Source organism: Stegodyphus dumicola, chromosome 7 (genome assembly GCF_044657685.1).
Source record: "Stegodyphus dumicola isolate Sdum_Otavi_A_Nest chromosome 7, ASM4465768v1".
NCBI lineage: Eukaryota > Metazoa > Arthropoda > Arachnida > Araneae > Eresidae > Stegodyphus > Stegodyphus dumicola.
Genome location: NC_140774.1, coordinates 167,477,623 through 167,493,598, shown reverse-complemented (window position 1 = coordinate 167,493,598; position 15,976 = coordinate 167,477,623).

The following is a 15,976-nucleotide window of genomic DNA, read 5'->3' as shown; positions in this document are numbered from 1 at the left end:
TACAAATATTGTTTCGACAGATTGAATGTTACAAACACATGCTCGAAGTCTGCACCATCGACAGCGACAGAACATTGATTGCCGAACATGTTCAAACACACATGGGGTTTTTTTGACTGTAGCAGCTGCGCAGGCGTGTCTTTCCACGAGATCCATTTCAGACACAACTAAATCGTGATACACGGCACTCTTAATGGCTTCCCACAAAAAGAAATCAAGGCTTGATAACACCGGTGAGCGTGGGGGTCAGGAAATAGGTCCACCACGCCCAATCCATCGATGCGGGAATGATCTGCTCAAATGGCTACGGACATCCAGTCCAAAATGAGCAGGCGCCCCATCATGTTGGAACCACATGTTGAGAAGCTCTCCGTTCGTACAGCGTTCCTTGCTCTTCGTATGGTGCCTACCTCTCAAATGACGCAATCCTTACTTTTCACTAGCACTTTTCCGTAGAGCACCCCCTGGCGGCAAATAGTAACGTTTCTGGGCATGGGTTCCTATGCAATTCTTAATCCTTATGATGTGCCCCACCTTCCCTAGAAGTCTGTAGTGCGACATGATTACATGATTGCCGAACATGTTCAAACACACGTTTTTTTTTTTTTTTTTTTTTTTACTGTAGCAGCTGCGCAGCCGAGTCTTGCCACGAGATCCATTTACGATACAATCTGTATCGTAAATGGACCTTGATGTTTTTTGCACATGGTATTACTTCTTTCACTGTTATTGAAACCGCACAATAGCTCGCTGTTCCTATTCTTATGAGTTTATTTACCAATTCTCTTGTAAGTGACTGCTTGGACGATGTAAGCAATTAATAATCCAGTTTTTAAGGAAATGACGTGATGCAATAAACTTTTAGGACTCCATGGGTAGGCTCATAACTTTCATTTTATCCCGTATTTGTTTACTGTCTGTTTATGCTATTCCTTGCTCCCCACTTTTCCATAATAACGTTTTATTAATTTTGCCTTTTATATTTTTGCCGCTAACTGAAATATAGAAAAAAAAATCATGACTATAATCCAGCACCATTTTTTTCTCCTGTGCTAACTAAGTAATGATCTGGATTGGTCGAACCTTTTGCTCTTTTGACTGTCTCATTGCAGAAAATGTTGCCCAGGGTACACGCGGTGAGCGAGCGATAGATACCAGGTTAGCAAGAGGAGGGTATAGAGAACTTTAATTATCCATATTTGTTTCCAGATTTGACTTGTTCATTGAAAATCTTACGGAACTGCAAAAAAAACAATAACCAGCAGGACAATAATCTCAAAAATTGGCAATAAACGCGTGTGGATTTTGAGATTAAGACCTTGACATCACTTGATCAAAGTATTCTAAGCAGATCTCACGCAAGCAAAATCCAAGAAGTTACTTATGAAACAATGAGAAGCGAATAGTTAAAGGACTTTTGCATCTATAAAAACTTGTTCTTTTTTTACACATGGTATTATTACTTTCTTTGTTATGGAAAACGCAAGCCGTTGGTCCTCTTCTTATGACATATAAGTGACTGCTTCCACGATGTAAGCCATTAATAATCTCATTTTTAATTAAATGACGTGATGCCTTTTCCATTTAGAGCCGCATGGACAGGCTCGTAATTTTCCTTATAACTGCAATTGTTTTGTTCCCTAGTTTTACACAATAATTTTTGTTAAATAATTACTCTTTATATTCTTAAGCCAAACAGAAGTACAGACAAATCAAATCATGAATTTAATCCAGCACCATTTTTCCCTATGGTTTGATCTGAATGGTCGAATCTATTCGTCATCTGACTGTCTCGTTGCAGAGAATGTTGTCCAGGGTACATCACAGTTGGTGGGAGATGGATACCACGTGAGCACAAAGAAGGTACAGACAATTGTAAACATCTACCTTTGTTTTGGGAATTCAGTCCACGCCCAATGACATGGCAATGTCTTTGTTAATTGCATGCCAACCAAGGCAGAGATTTGCAGATACTTGATTTGTTTAAAGTAAGAATTTCTCTAGATTTATATTCCCTTTTTTATAGGTATTTTGTATGGGCAAAACGATATTATACGAGGAATTTTTGTTTTAAACAATTGGAAATATTTATGTGCGGGATATTCACATCAAATATATGTACATTAGATTTTCAGACTTGCTTGTTATTAATGCCAATCACTTGTCAAATAGCATATTTCCTTTCCTTGCCAGCAACCACAGTAAATTCAGACGCTCCTTTGAAATAATTTGCATCAGAAATGTCAAGAAAGAGGAATGGGCTTGAAAGATAATTCCCGTGAAATGCATTGCATATTCACCTTAGCGTTGGTGCCCCAATTACTTTAATCCGTCTAGCTGAAAACTAGCTGGGTTATGTACAGGATGCAAATTCATATTCGATGTGAGTGGCACTTTTCTGGTCGAGAACACAGCAAGAGGGCTGGAAATTTTCATTTTGAGAACCCGTTTCTCTCGAAAATTAATTACTCTTTCAGAGCTTTTATATTGATTCGCAAAGCTATAGGTCTTTGGGGAGTGAAACTGTAGCCATTGTTTTAAACTATTAATTTTATCTGAAAATTCTGATGGAATTATTTAATTGAAAGTAAGGCATGTAATCTTGAATTGAATTAAGAAAGCTCTGATGAAATGTTTTCTAATGGGATTTGAAATTATTTTAAATAATTTATTAAATATTTCGCATTTGCACGATTTTCTTAAATGTGCCCTTTCAAATGTAATTTGTTAGCCGTTGGGAGTCATTTCTAGCAGAGAAGATTTTAAAATAAATTTAAAAATGAACATTTTCTATGGTAAGTGTCGTTCATTAACAATTCAGCTGTACTTTGCTATCAGAAAGGCAAATGAAAATTTAAAAGAACTTTCATATCGATTATAACTTTTCATATTTAAATTTGATATTTTATTATAATATTGAAACATTTGCCATATTTAGAAATGAAAATCCATGAATCGCTTGTTAGTTTCCTTGCCCTGGAGTTCTGAAACATACATTTTTTTAAAAATGTTTTAGCTCTTTTACTGATAGTATTTGTATGAAAATACTTTTAATCCAATGGCAGCACACTTCCTCGGTGGCAATCCATTGGAAGTACCAAAACTTAGCTATCTGATCACCTAGAAATTGGCCCAAAGTGTATGCATCACAGGCATAACCCGATAATACCTTCGTGGGAAGAGGGCAAGGATTCGAACAAACATTTAGAATGCGGGAATCCAGCAGCATTGCAGAATTTGCACTATTAGTCAGCTTTCACAATAGTGTGTTACTTTAAAGTAGACACTCCATGCCATGTTTACTCTCCATATTATGACATAAAAACCACGGGAAAGACAGCAACGGAAAAACCATCAACACTCTAATTGGTTAAAATAACCTAATTCTCTCTGAACGGCGATGATTATACACGTTACGACTGCAAATGAGAAGGTCAATTGGAGTTTGCAGTACTTATTTTAAAGCAACAGACTATAACAACTATACCGTTCAATAATATCTAACATGTATAACATATGAATGTAATATACACATTTTTGTTACCTTCATTTAAAAATTTTCGGAAGGTTGCATACAAATCTTTTTGAAAGTCTTTGGTCTCCAAATGAGCTTGTTTTTAGAGCAGATCAAGATTAGAATTCAGATTCATGTGCTTTTACAACATCTGAAATGTCAGGGTATAATCATGAAACAAGTGACAAATGTGAAGGTATAAGTTAACCCGTTTTGCTTTTGAAACTAGCAAAATGGTTCTTTCCCCATTGCACCAGCTCTCTAAATCTACTTATTAAACTGCATACTTTTCATACTCAAGGATGAATAGCGTTATAACCGGGGTAAAAGTTATTTCATTTGTCTTAGCTCTTGTCTCAAAATTAACAAAAACGATTCCCTAAAGGCACTCTTTCAAATGAGCACTATCTCCCATTACAATGCCAGCTGAAAGAGAGAAGTACATTTCTACTTACCATCTTTTTAGATGAACTTTTCTTTGCATGATCATGATACTAGCATGCTCTGGACAGAAGGTGATCTATTAGACCACCTCTTTTCATTCTCCCCGCATTCTAGGCTTTGGAAAATACTAAGCAATGAGTCTCTTTGGGGGGCGGGTAAGATTCTGATATGTTTGGGGATTCTCTTTGGGGACAGATCCGACGATTGTATCTTGTTGCTGACACCTGATGACACTGTTAAAATCGAGTAGTATGTCCCCGAAGAAACGGTGAAGTGGTTAAGAATGGAGTTAGTGGACAGCTTGTAAATAAAATCTAATATGTTTACAAATACTATGACTCAAAGTTAATTATTAATTTAACGCTTTTTATTATTCTGTTCTGTAATACAGTGTAAAATTATAACTGTAGATGCTCATGCACACGGCCTTCTTATACTTTTATTTGATAATATATCATCAATGGTAATATGTCCTCTGGTCATATAGTGCTTAAGATTCACAAATCAATGACTTAATATCACATAATTCTCCGTAGAGTCTTAAGTGTTGCCATATATCCTTTCAGGCTTTTATCATTTCATGATATTAGTACAATAAATTAGGCATATTTTCAACAGTGAGCTGTCAACATTTATCTCTTATCCAATGGAAAAGTGGATTACATTACACAGATTGTTGCAATATACGAAACACAAAATAATATCTTACAGAAGTTAAATACATATTCATAATATTACTACTTCTTTTCCAAACTACACATTGTAACTTATATAATGTACTTTCTAAATATTTTTTAAACGTGTGGAAATCATAGAACAGTGAGAAGATACACAAAATATTCCGCTTACTGTGAACTTTACATTTAAAGAACTTTATTTTGCGCACTACAAAAGTTACAACATTTGCTACAAGTGTGATTAGAATAGACTGGAAGACAAAACTACTGTTTCATATAGCTGACATCTTGATCTCACCAGGCGCTCTAGTTGGCTTCTTTTACATGCTACCTTGATCATTGGATTTAATCCCATGCTACATTTTTTGGCGTATATATATTATTTCCAGGCCCGGTGGCACAGTGGCTAGCTCATCGCGCTGCAGCACCACAGGTCCGGAGATTTCCGGACTGGGCAAGGTTGACTCAGCCTTTCATCCCTTGATTTACATCACTTAGGTCGATAAAATGAGTACCAAGTTTGTTTGGGGACTAAACAATGGGGATCCTGCAACAAGCTGACAAATTGTTCATGGCTTATGCTTATGTCCCAGGGCCCACGGTCAAGAAAGCAGATTTCTGGCCCTGCAGGCCTTGGCCCATTAAAGCTGTTACGCCATTGAGTTTAGTTTTTTTATATATTTGAAGAATTGTTAATTTGTCAATGTTATTGTCTTTATGCCTTCATTTCCCTCCGATGTTCAAGAGCTGAACGTCAGATTTTCATATACATATATGAAAACTACACCGGGTGTAAACTATCCTTCCAAACTATACCCGGTGGTTAAACTCATGCATCATAAAAAAAATCACCAGTGGACTGTTCTTAGTTACATCCAAAGCGTTCGACCGAGTTTGGATGGATACACTCATATACGAGATTCAGAATTCGGGCTTCCCAGTATGTATTATACACATAATTAAATTCTACCTGGCAGGTAGACACTTTGTATTTCATGTCTCTAACATTTACTATTCGCACCGTGCTATTTTAGCTGGGTGGCACGGGAATCCTTACTGGGTCCCAATCCCTTCAACATTCACGTAAATAATATTCTTAACACACCCAACACTGCGCTTGCAACGTATGCTGATGACACAGCGATCTTTGCTCAGAATAAATATAGCGAGTTGTGCATTATTTTTATGCAATAAATATGCCAGGAAATTTTAAACTTTCATACTTACAGCATAGTGGAATTTGATATTACAACTGTATTTACAACGTGTCGCCATATGTTTGCACACGTTAGAGCAGGCTTAGGAAGCTTTCGGATGTATCCAAAACGTCTCCAGTTTGCTTTACGGTGTCTTACTGTTATTCGGAAGGTACATATATAATTAACATCGTAATATTTTAAATAGCAGTTCGTTTATGTATACGTTGCAGTAAAAAAATAGTTGAATTTATTTGTCAAATTTTCTGTTCTTGGATTTAATTATACTGTAGTGAACGTTTGTCAGAAACTCGCTTATCAAATTTTCAAGCAAAATGAAGAAATGGCCTTGGAACATAAATGTCTACTATTATTACCTTGAAAGGAACATAATAAAAGGCTTGAAATAAAATGTGAAGGAAGATTTCCCTGACATATGGCAAAGAGATTGAAACGGCAGACAGGGAAATTGCTGCAATTTAAATTAAAAGCAGGTCTTAATAACCATCCAAAAATAAAGTATAATATCTTTCTTACCGGAGTTTCTGAAGGTAAATGTGTCTCAAAAATTTTAATTAAGTGTCATATTAGCGTAATAATTTTAGTCTGCATATACTTCTTTAAACTCAAAAATGTATTTTATAAGAGCTGTTTAGTGTAGGCCCTAATTTTAATCCTGTATAATATTTATGAGAATAGCATTGTACAGCCAATACCTCTGAATTCTCTTAAGTAGATGCACAAAACGTACTCTAATTGCGAAGGAGATCTCCTAAGGGAAGGGCGTGGTGCTTTTGCTCCCTATAGGTGTAATGGACCAAGGTCGATGAGTCTCTAGCAAATTATGTGCAGCTTCGAAAATTTAACATTTCTCATGAAGCTCAATATTATGAAACTGGAGTATAAACAAATATGTTGCATTGACAGAATATAAGGTGTAAATGACCATACATTTTTGAGCGTTTTACTGCGCAAGTCATATAAAACGATCTCCTATCGATATGCTGTGCAAGTTGAAGATGGACTGACTATACGACAGATAATTTCTATAATAAATTTTCTATGCTTCTGTGCACGTCTTGGTAAATATGTTCATTTGAGCATGAAACACAGCTATGTTTATAAAAGTGCATTTTGAGGGGAAAAGGCGTCTTATATTCAGATCTGTGAAGAATATATGTAAAAAAAAATAGAATGGAGAATATTTAGGTTAACAAACTATGAATATAGAAAATCTTTACGCCAGTTTAATTTTAAAAAAGTTGGAAATATAACAAATTAATTTTCAAACTGGAACACAAACACAGGTTTGTGTGCATCATTTTCTGGTCAAATTATTTGGAAATTATCTTTTCGGTTCTGGATTCCGTACGTATTAAGTACATTTGTGCTTTTTAATGGTAATAAAGAATATTTAACTCAGATTTCATATGCTATTAATTTGATAGTTCCTGCCATTTAAGTCTCTTTTGAAACCGAATGTAACAATTCCCTTCATTTTCTCGATATTCTAATTATTTGAAATGTATTTAATTTCAGCAAATACTGTTTAACGTAAACGTTTTTCTTCTTGTTTACTTTCCCATGCTAAACCTAAAAGCCTTTAACATATTTTCGCCTTGCCATCAAAGAAGATATTCCGTTATTAAAAATTATATGACAGATTCGTCAAAGAATTTTACTCTTTATCAATTAAAAATTTCACTAATCCTCCAGAAGTTCACCTTTTATGTCATTTTTCTCACTTATCAATAAAATTCGTTGTTCCATATTTAAATATTCTATCTGTGACTTTTAATTCGTAGAAAATTTACAGCATGTCTTTTAAGTGAAGTTTCAGATATATCGGCCAAATTAAAACCACATTGAAGAAAAGAAAAGAAGAGGTAAGCAAATTTTCAAAAGCTACGATTCTGACTTTGCAATAGCTATTCATTATATATTAAGGATGTCCTATATCTAGAAGCTCGTGTCAAAGTCTTACAGACTGATAGCGGACTGCCGCTTATTCTCAAAAAAGTTTAATGAACAATGTGGAAGAAAAATTAAAGAAAATAAAAGGTAAGGAATTTGCACAGCTTTACTCTTCAGTAAATCTAACAGAATAAAAAGTAAAAATAAGGTAAAAATGTTGAAAGCTTTCAGTTTTTATATCACGCCCAAAGGGGCTTTTCTGTAAAGTTTTGTGAGTTACATTTTTATTTATTAAATATCATGTTCTTCGCATTAAAACCATAAAATTCAATTCAACAGCACTATCACAAAATCTTTAAAAAGAGCACATCTTTAGAATTTCCGATGTACAGTATCGCGTGCTGTAGATAATTTTTTTCGTACAGTGTTACCATTGCTGTCTTTGAAATCGTTGAATTTTTTAATAAAAAAATATTTAAAGTTTGAAAAATATGAAATAGATAATAAAACAAATTACACAATTGAGCTTCCAGATGTCCATAACGGACTAATAAAACAATAAATACACACATAATAAAATACAATACTTAAGATCTTTCAGATAGTTAACGCCACATATCTCAAAGGCGGCTAGGAAGGCGCTTGAGCTGAAATACCACGAGTTGGCGATAGTAAGTAACAGCATGACGCGGCCGTTACGAACTCTGAACTAACATTACCCTACACTTAAATTTAGAAAACAACTAATTTGCATTCTGGGAGCTTTACGTAAAAGAGATGTTATAGTAAAGGCTTGAATCATAAAACTTGGTTAATCATCATAAAATGCCTTATGAACTTTTTAATGGGTGCATTGGAATTACTTGAAGCGTTTCAGATATACAGAAATATCTCTTCTTTCTTTAAGGATATTAATACAAATCCAATCCTGCTAAAACTCGTAGAATTGTAATCTCTTTAACGTTTCACGTTGCTTTATATTGAGTTCGATGGCTTTTAAGATTGTTTCTGCTTTGCTGTGCTCACTGCTACCGATATAAATACAGTTGTTCGTCATTCAGTTTTGCAGAATATCATTTTCTCTTGAAATAAAGTACCTTTAGCTGACTGCTCTTGAAATAGTAATGTTTTATTCAAAATCTACTCAAAAATAAAATGCAATTTTGCCATAATTTTACGGTATTTATTTACTTTATCCTAGGAAATCTGAATATAGTTTTATATGTGTCTAAGTAGTTTGGTTTGCCTTGCTTTCTTTTAAGTAGTAAAACGAAGAAAAGGAGAACTTGATAGTCTTTCCAGACATTCAAAAATCACTATCAGTTAAATATTTTTTTTTCGTTGATGTTCTTATTCTTTATTTAATGTTTTGACACTTTTTTTAACTTTTCATAATACCCGACACAGCAAATGAATTTTTAAATTCTGCAGTCGACGAAAGTTATTTACTTTCTGCGCATGTCTTACACTATTAGTCATTATACGGTAAGTGTTATTTCATATTTCGCACTCTTTTACTTACATTTGAAATTTTCTTCCCTTTCCAGCCTTTTGAATACTTAAAATTAATATATATTTCCTCTTATTCTTCAATAGTATCACTTAAATAAAAATTCCATAACTCAAAATGCGAGCGCCATGACTTATAATTTGAGATCTCAGAAGAAATTCCACCAGAGAAAAGTAATTTGTTCTCACACGTGATGATTTTCTTCGCTGATAAATGAAAACACCATTCTTTCTTAGACATTTTAGATTTATTTCCTTGCAGCATTTTCTCTTAGTTCATCTGTAAATTTTGGATCATGATTGTACTTGAAACTGATGCACAATTTCAACTATGATCAATGTTGCTTACAAACATTTTTATATTCAGTTTTATATCAGAGCATCTATTTCTTGAATAAAACTTGGTGTCAAGATCTCAGCATAAAACAGTTAATCATCCATAGAGACGTAATTTTATAGCGGCTCGAATTTTAGGGATTACAGTTGCAAATTTTCGTCGTTTATATGATATTTAAGCCATGAGAAATGGTTTCGAGAACACAAATTACGTTAAGAATTTTACATTACTCATAATAGTTTCTGATTTCTATCATAATTATTAGTTTTTTTATTCATATTTATGTAATTATTTTCATCACTGAACAACAGAAAGCATTTGGGTTACTTTTGAACATACTTCTGAAAATTTACATACATGCAAAAGTATAAATACATGGTGTTTAGAGACTTAGCGGAGGTACAGAACCCCTTTCGGAATAGAACTTTTAGTTTCTAACGGACTCCTGAATCAGTAACATATACAGTCATATCATATTGACATGCTTTAAAATATCATGCATTCAGAGGTTGTAGTTAAATGAATGCAGATGTCATCAGTAAACCCGCTTTACATTTAAAGCCCATTCTTACAACGTGTTTATTCTCATAGTTATTAAGTAACAATAACAAGTATTAACTAGTTCATTGTAACTAGTTGCTACAAAAAACCATTTTTATTTGAGTAGCTTTATACATGGGCTCAAGGGTTTCTATTCAAAAACTGCTATATTCCTATCTCTCTATACATACCTCAGCCAGTATATCAACAGCATTTATTCTGCACTAATATATACAGATGGAATGCCCAAGAGTGCTTTGATAGAATTAATTAACTTCGATACATATTATAGTTCGAAAATGAAATTAAATGCTATAACTACATTAAACACTGTCGCACAAACGAACGGAAGCGAAATGGAACTTTGGATTTACCTACTAAGCTAAATTGTCCTTACAGTTAGTTTGACCATGTGAAATAAATCACTTGCTTCTTCCTAAAAATGCGAAATTTAAAACCAAAATACATTCCAGTTTCTATTCCTTTTTAATTAATCTCGATTTATAGATATTTAGTTTATTTTCATGGAACTTCTTTCATCAGTCATTTCATTTTTCTGAAAATATGGGCCAATACATTGGCACCTCAGCATACAAGTTTAATGCATTCTGTGACCAACATCGTAAGCCGATCTACTTCTAACCTGAAAAACATTTTGCTCATTTAAATATTATTAATCCGTTCCTTATTCCAAATCAACACCTCAGTCTTTTGTTATAGGTTTTTAAACAAGAAAACATGAATTATAATTTATAATAAACAACTGCATTAAGTGTAGGTTGGATAAACCGGAGTTTCAAACATCAGTTACTAAAGTAAAACATGTTATTAAAACATCAGAACAATGAAAGATATATATTGTTATTGCACAATAAAATTAACACGCAGTTTTACATTTTTATATCTCTGATATTAAAAGTAAAAAAATCTTACAATCTAGTAAAATCAAATTTTGGATTATCAAATGTCATATGAATATAGATGTTTTTAAAATCAACAGCTATATTTATAAATATTTTATGCGTATTATATTATCAATAACAATTTGTGATACTTTCTGTGGACTGCTGTAACACATCTTTTAATACACTTTGGCATTCATAAGAATTTAAGCTTTTCATAGCTCTACTTTCTTAACACAATAATTTCTATATTTCAACATAGCATGGATAATAAGTCATGATTCATATTAAATATTCTCATGTTGCATTGCTTGCTCTTTCAAACGTACTGTTCACACACACCATGCTGATTCTCAAAATAATGAATACTATATAAAAATATTTCCGTTAAATTTTCAACTGTTTTTCCCTTTAAAATTTCAAATACAATTCAGAATATACGTATAACAACAGTTTGCTAGCTCCCGGATTGAGAAATATATAAATAGTTTCGTTAAGTGCCCGTCCTGGGCTTTTGGTATACTTTATCTGTCACATGAAAAATTCCTTTACATGTAGTCTAAAATCCCCTGAAAGTTGTAAAGTAATAAGATAAGCACCTCATGGGGGTTATATTAAGAGTTGTTGCTGTCTTGTCCATGAACTTCATGGAAGAATGTTTGCCAAAGCCTCAAGGAGGTTTGGACTTCTATTTCCACCTCAGCTTTGAGGCAAAGCATCCAGCGGGATGGTCGAATGCCATCTACACCTCTCCTCTACCAACAATCCACACGAGAGGACTTTGGGCTCGCTATATATTTAGAGTGCTCCCATGCCACAAAGACACTATACACTTACAAACATCCATGCCTTCTCCGGGGTTCAAACCCTGGCCTTTCGGTACCACAGTAGTTTCCCCTAACCACTATACCATTTGGGCGGCATACTAGCAGGTATATGTAAGTATCTGTCAAACAGTATGTAAGACGTATTTTTTACTTAAAGTAACGTACAATCTTTACTTAAAGGACAAAATTAGAAGGTTATATAACAATTCTAGCTTAAACATATGCTGTTAGTTCATTTTGAATCTGTATATCTTAAAAGTATTTGTTTCGCCTTGTGTAATCTTTCAGGGAAAGAAATATTATCGAAATTTTACATTAGATAATTTTTTTTTTTTTTATAATACATTTGCCTACTTTTCATGGGATAGACAAATATGTTTAGCATAAATGGATTACATTACAATATTGAAATGTGATTTTGTTATGTAATATTGTTTCTTAATTCCAATTTATCAGTTAATTACTGCTTCTTAATTCAGTATTTTAACATTATTATTTTGATTTTATTGGTTCTATTTAAAGTAATTGTTGATATATAAAAATATTGAAAGTTACATTTGCTTTCTAGGCTATAATTGTGTACTTTAAATTTAAGTTTCGTATGGTTCATTTTATCCTTTAAAGTGAAAATTGATTTTTAACTTTCAATATTTTTAAAGTTAATTTGAAAGTTAAATTTGTTTTGTAGGCTGTAATTGTTAACTTTAAATTTAAGTTTGGTAGGGTTCATTTTATCCTCTAAAGTGAAGTTTGATTTTTAACTTTCAATATTTTTTTCTTTTACCTAAATACTTAAAATTAGTTACCTGGTTTTATTTGTAAGGTTTGTTATAGTAGCTTCGTTATATTAGTTATATTTTCTGACTGGTGGTAAGGTGTTGAAGAAAATGTAATTTCTAGAATTGATTACTCAAAGTGTATACTAAATTTCAACTACACACCTTATTAGTAATAATAATTAAGGATTTAATCAGCTTGAGTGTTTGCTAGTATAACTAATTGTTTAATTAATTAATTGAGGGAAAATGTTAGTTAAAATTTTACTTAATGTTAACATATCTAGCAATTCAGAAAGGAGTTGAATTTTTATTTCTCCCTGCAAATGGTATTTTCTTATTTCTGTACTATATTATAATGAATAAAACTAGTTTTACTTATTATTTTAGTATTATGATTATGACTTTATATCTAGCACACACTTTCTTAATCGGTGTTATTGCTCATTTAGTTTGGATTTTGGATTTACAAAATCTGATGTGTACACCACATGTCTTCTTTGTACGGAATATTAAATTATACACGACTTTCATGCATTTAATTCAAACATATTGAATTAACAGTTAACGAATTTTGAATTAAATTTGCTTCTTGGATAGCGCAGAAACCACAGTAAAATAAATGCACTCTCTAAAGTTCACTAAATTTATTTACCTTAGCGACACTTCGGCGCTAGGTTCACTTAACGGTATTACATTTCATTCATTTTATAACTCAGAGTGCACAAAAACTATATCATAAAGAGAATTACCCTAAGTTATACTCAAATACGATAATAAATATAAAACGATGTATAAAAGAAATTAAACAAATAAAAAGAAACAGTTTTTCACAGACGATTCAGCGCCGCTGATCCAATGCACATGCGCTACCAGTTAATTCAATTCTCACTTCGCGGCAAGGCAGAAATACATAAAAATTCAAAATATTTTCATTCAAAATTGAAAGGTATAGAAAAACATAAACACCAAGTGAAGTTAAACAATTAGAAAACAATTTTTACAATTAAAATTACAGTTTCTACGAAATAATACCTTAAGGGGGCTGTATACCTTAGAAACCGAGATTTGGGTCAAAAAACTCCTTTTTTTCGTTACGCACGATGAAAGTATTATTTCTTGTTTCCAAAACTGCTTGAAATTTGTTCTTACGTTCATTTAAACCGGAGTTATGATACTTTATTTGACATCTTGTCCTCGAAAAGCATACCGGAAGTGCACAAGACGGAAATATTTAAAAGGCCGATGTGGGTATGTCAGAGTTGTTTACTTTTATTTTCGGGCTTAAAACTTTATTTAATTGGATTTTAAAGACCAAAAAGTATTTTTATGATGGCAACGAAAAAAATTCTAGCATAATTTCAAGCTTTGTGTTATGAATTCATTAACGCATTTCCGCTCGTGTTTTGATTCTGTGTTTAGATTGCTGATAAGCGTTTTTTATTTATTACTGAGTAATATTCATTAATTTTTATAGGTATAGATAGATATTGGTATACATTAGGTACAGATATAGTAAATTAGGTATAAATATTGGTTACTACACTGCGAATGAGTATGAAAATTTTGATGTCAACCGTATCGACAATGGAAAACGATATTCCCTGATTTGGCTTTAAAAAGCTTAGAAAAATTTTAAAACCTGTTAGAAAGAAAAAAAAAATGTAAATTCTAAAAAACAAGAGGGCATTAGTTATAAATCAGGGGAATTTCAAGTTTACAAACTGATTAAAAGTAGGTATTCGAGTGTTTGAATACCTTAAACGCGTTTATCTCGTTTTTCATTTTTCGTGTTTTAATGCTAATGTGAAACACAGTATCTCTAGAAATTATGATTGAAATCTTATGCAAATTGGTATACATGTTTAGAAGACATCATGTAAGGAGATAGACTATTTACTAATTGATAAATTCATTTTTTATAAAGTTATTATGTGTTAAACATGAATTTTAATGAGAAAACATGTTTTTACTTTGTTATATTACAAATTCTAGCTCAAAAATATTTTAAATAACTTAATAGCTTTAAAATAATAGTCCACCTTCTTGATAATATCTTTACGATGGGTTTGCATTTTGTGAAATAGGAACTTACAAAATATTATACTTTTTTTAACACAGTGTTTCTAATTTATTGTAAATATTGCTGTTTTTTTGCTTGTTTTCTTACTTTACTCCATAAATACAAAATTAATGATCATTATATAACTCAATTTCTTCATTTTTTTCATCAATAATTACTTTAAAGCCAAAATTAAATGCAAAAACTTAAAAATTAAGAAAAAGATTGTTCGAAGGTACACAGCCCCCTTAAATGATAATTCCAGAATGTGTGTGTGTCATTATGGCAAAGACTCGAATGCTATCTGCCTACTCGGAGGAATGCCTTCGTGAAAGACTTTCTAACGGAAATTGGCTCGTGTACACGTTACAAATGGGGAAAACCACGAAAACGCCCAAGCAGCCAGCCCGTTCGCGGGATTCAAACCTCGGACAGAACTACCAGTGTTCAGCGACTTTACCGCTCGACCGCTGGTGGTCCTTAAATTCCAGAATGAATTAAGCATAACTTAATTCGCAGTAATAAAAGAAGACGTTACTTTGTTGTTGCAAAGCTTACTTTGTCTAGATAGGCAACAAATCAACTAAGATATTGTGGTAATTTTCAAATGTAAACAAACCTGGCTGCCATGGTAATCAAAAATTAGGCTTAGCCGCACTTAAAAAAGTTTTAAATTGTTGATAATTCCTTAATTATTGGATGCAGGTTAATTAAAGGCATACAAATCTTAACCAGAACAGAATAATTCAATAATTTTTAAACCAAAAAATCCTCAACTTACAAACATGCATGCTGATGATGTTTTTGAATTAATGAAACTAAAACATCACAATGTTCTCCATTATAAAGTTATGATATATATCAAGCAGAATTAGCTTATTCACCACAATAATTTATAAGAAATATAATATGAAATAATGAGAAAGATAATAGGAATAAAATTATACATATAAGACATATATAAAAAAATACATTCCTCAATAAATCTCAGAAGATGAAAAGAATAACTTGAATGTTTTGTTTGTTATTATAATCATAACTACAGTAAGCTGGATTTACATGTGAAAAAATATACGATTCAAATATTTCACTCATTACGTTTTAAATATTTCATTTATTTTTTTATAAATCACAAATAAGCGAGTTTAAATTTCTTTCAGCCAGTGATCCCAGATAAATGTAAACTTTAATAGCGATGCAGATTTATATTTATTTATGTTATTTAATTATATATGTGATTAAAATTAAAATAAACACTTATTTTAAAGAATCGTAAAC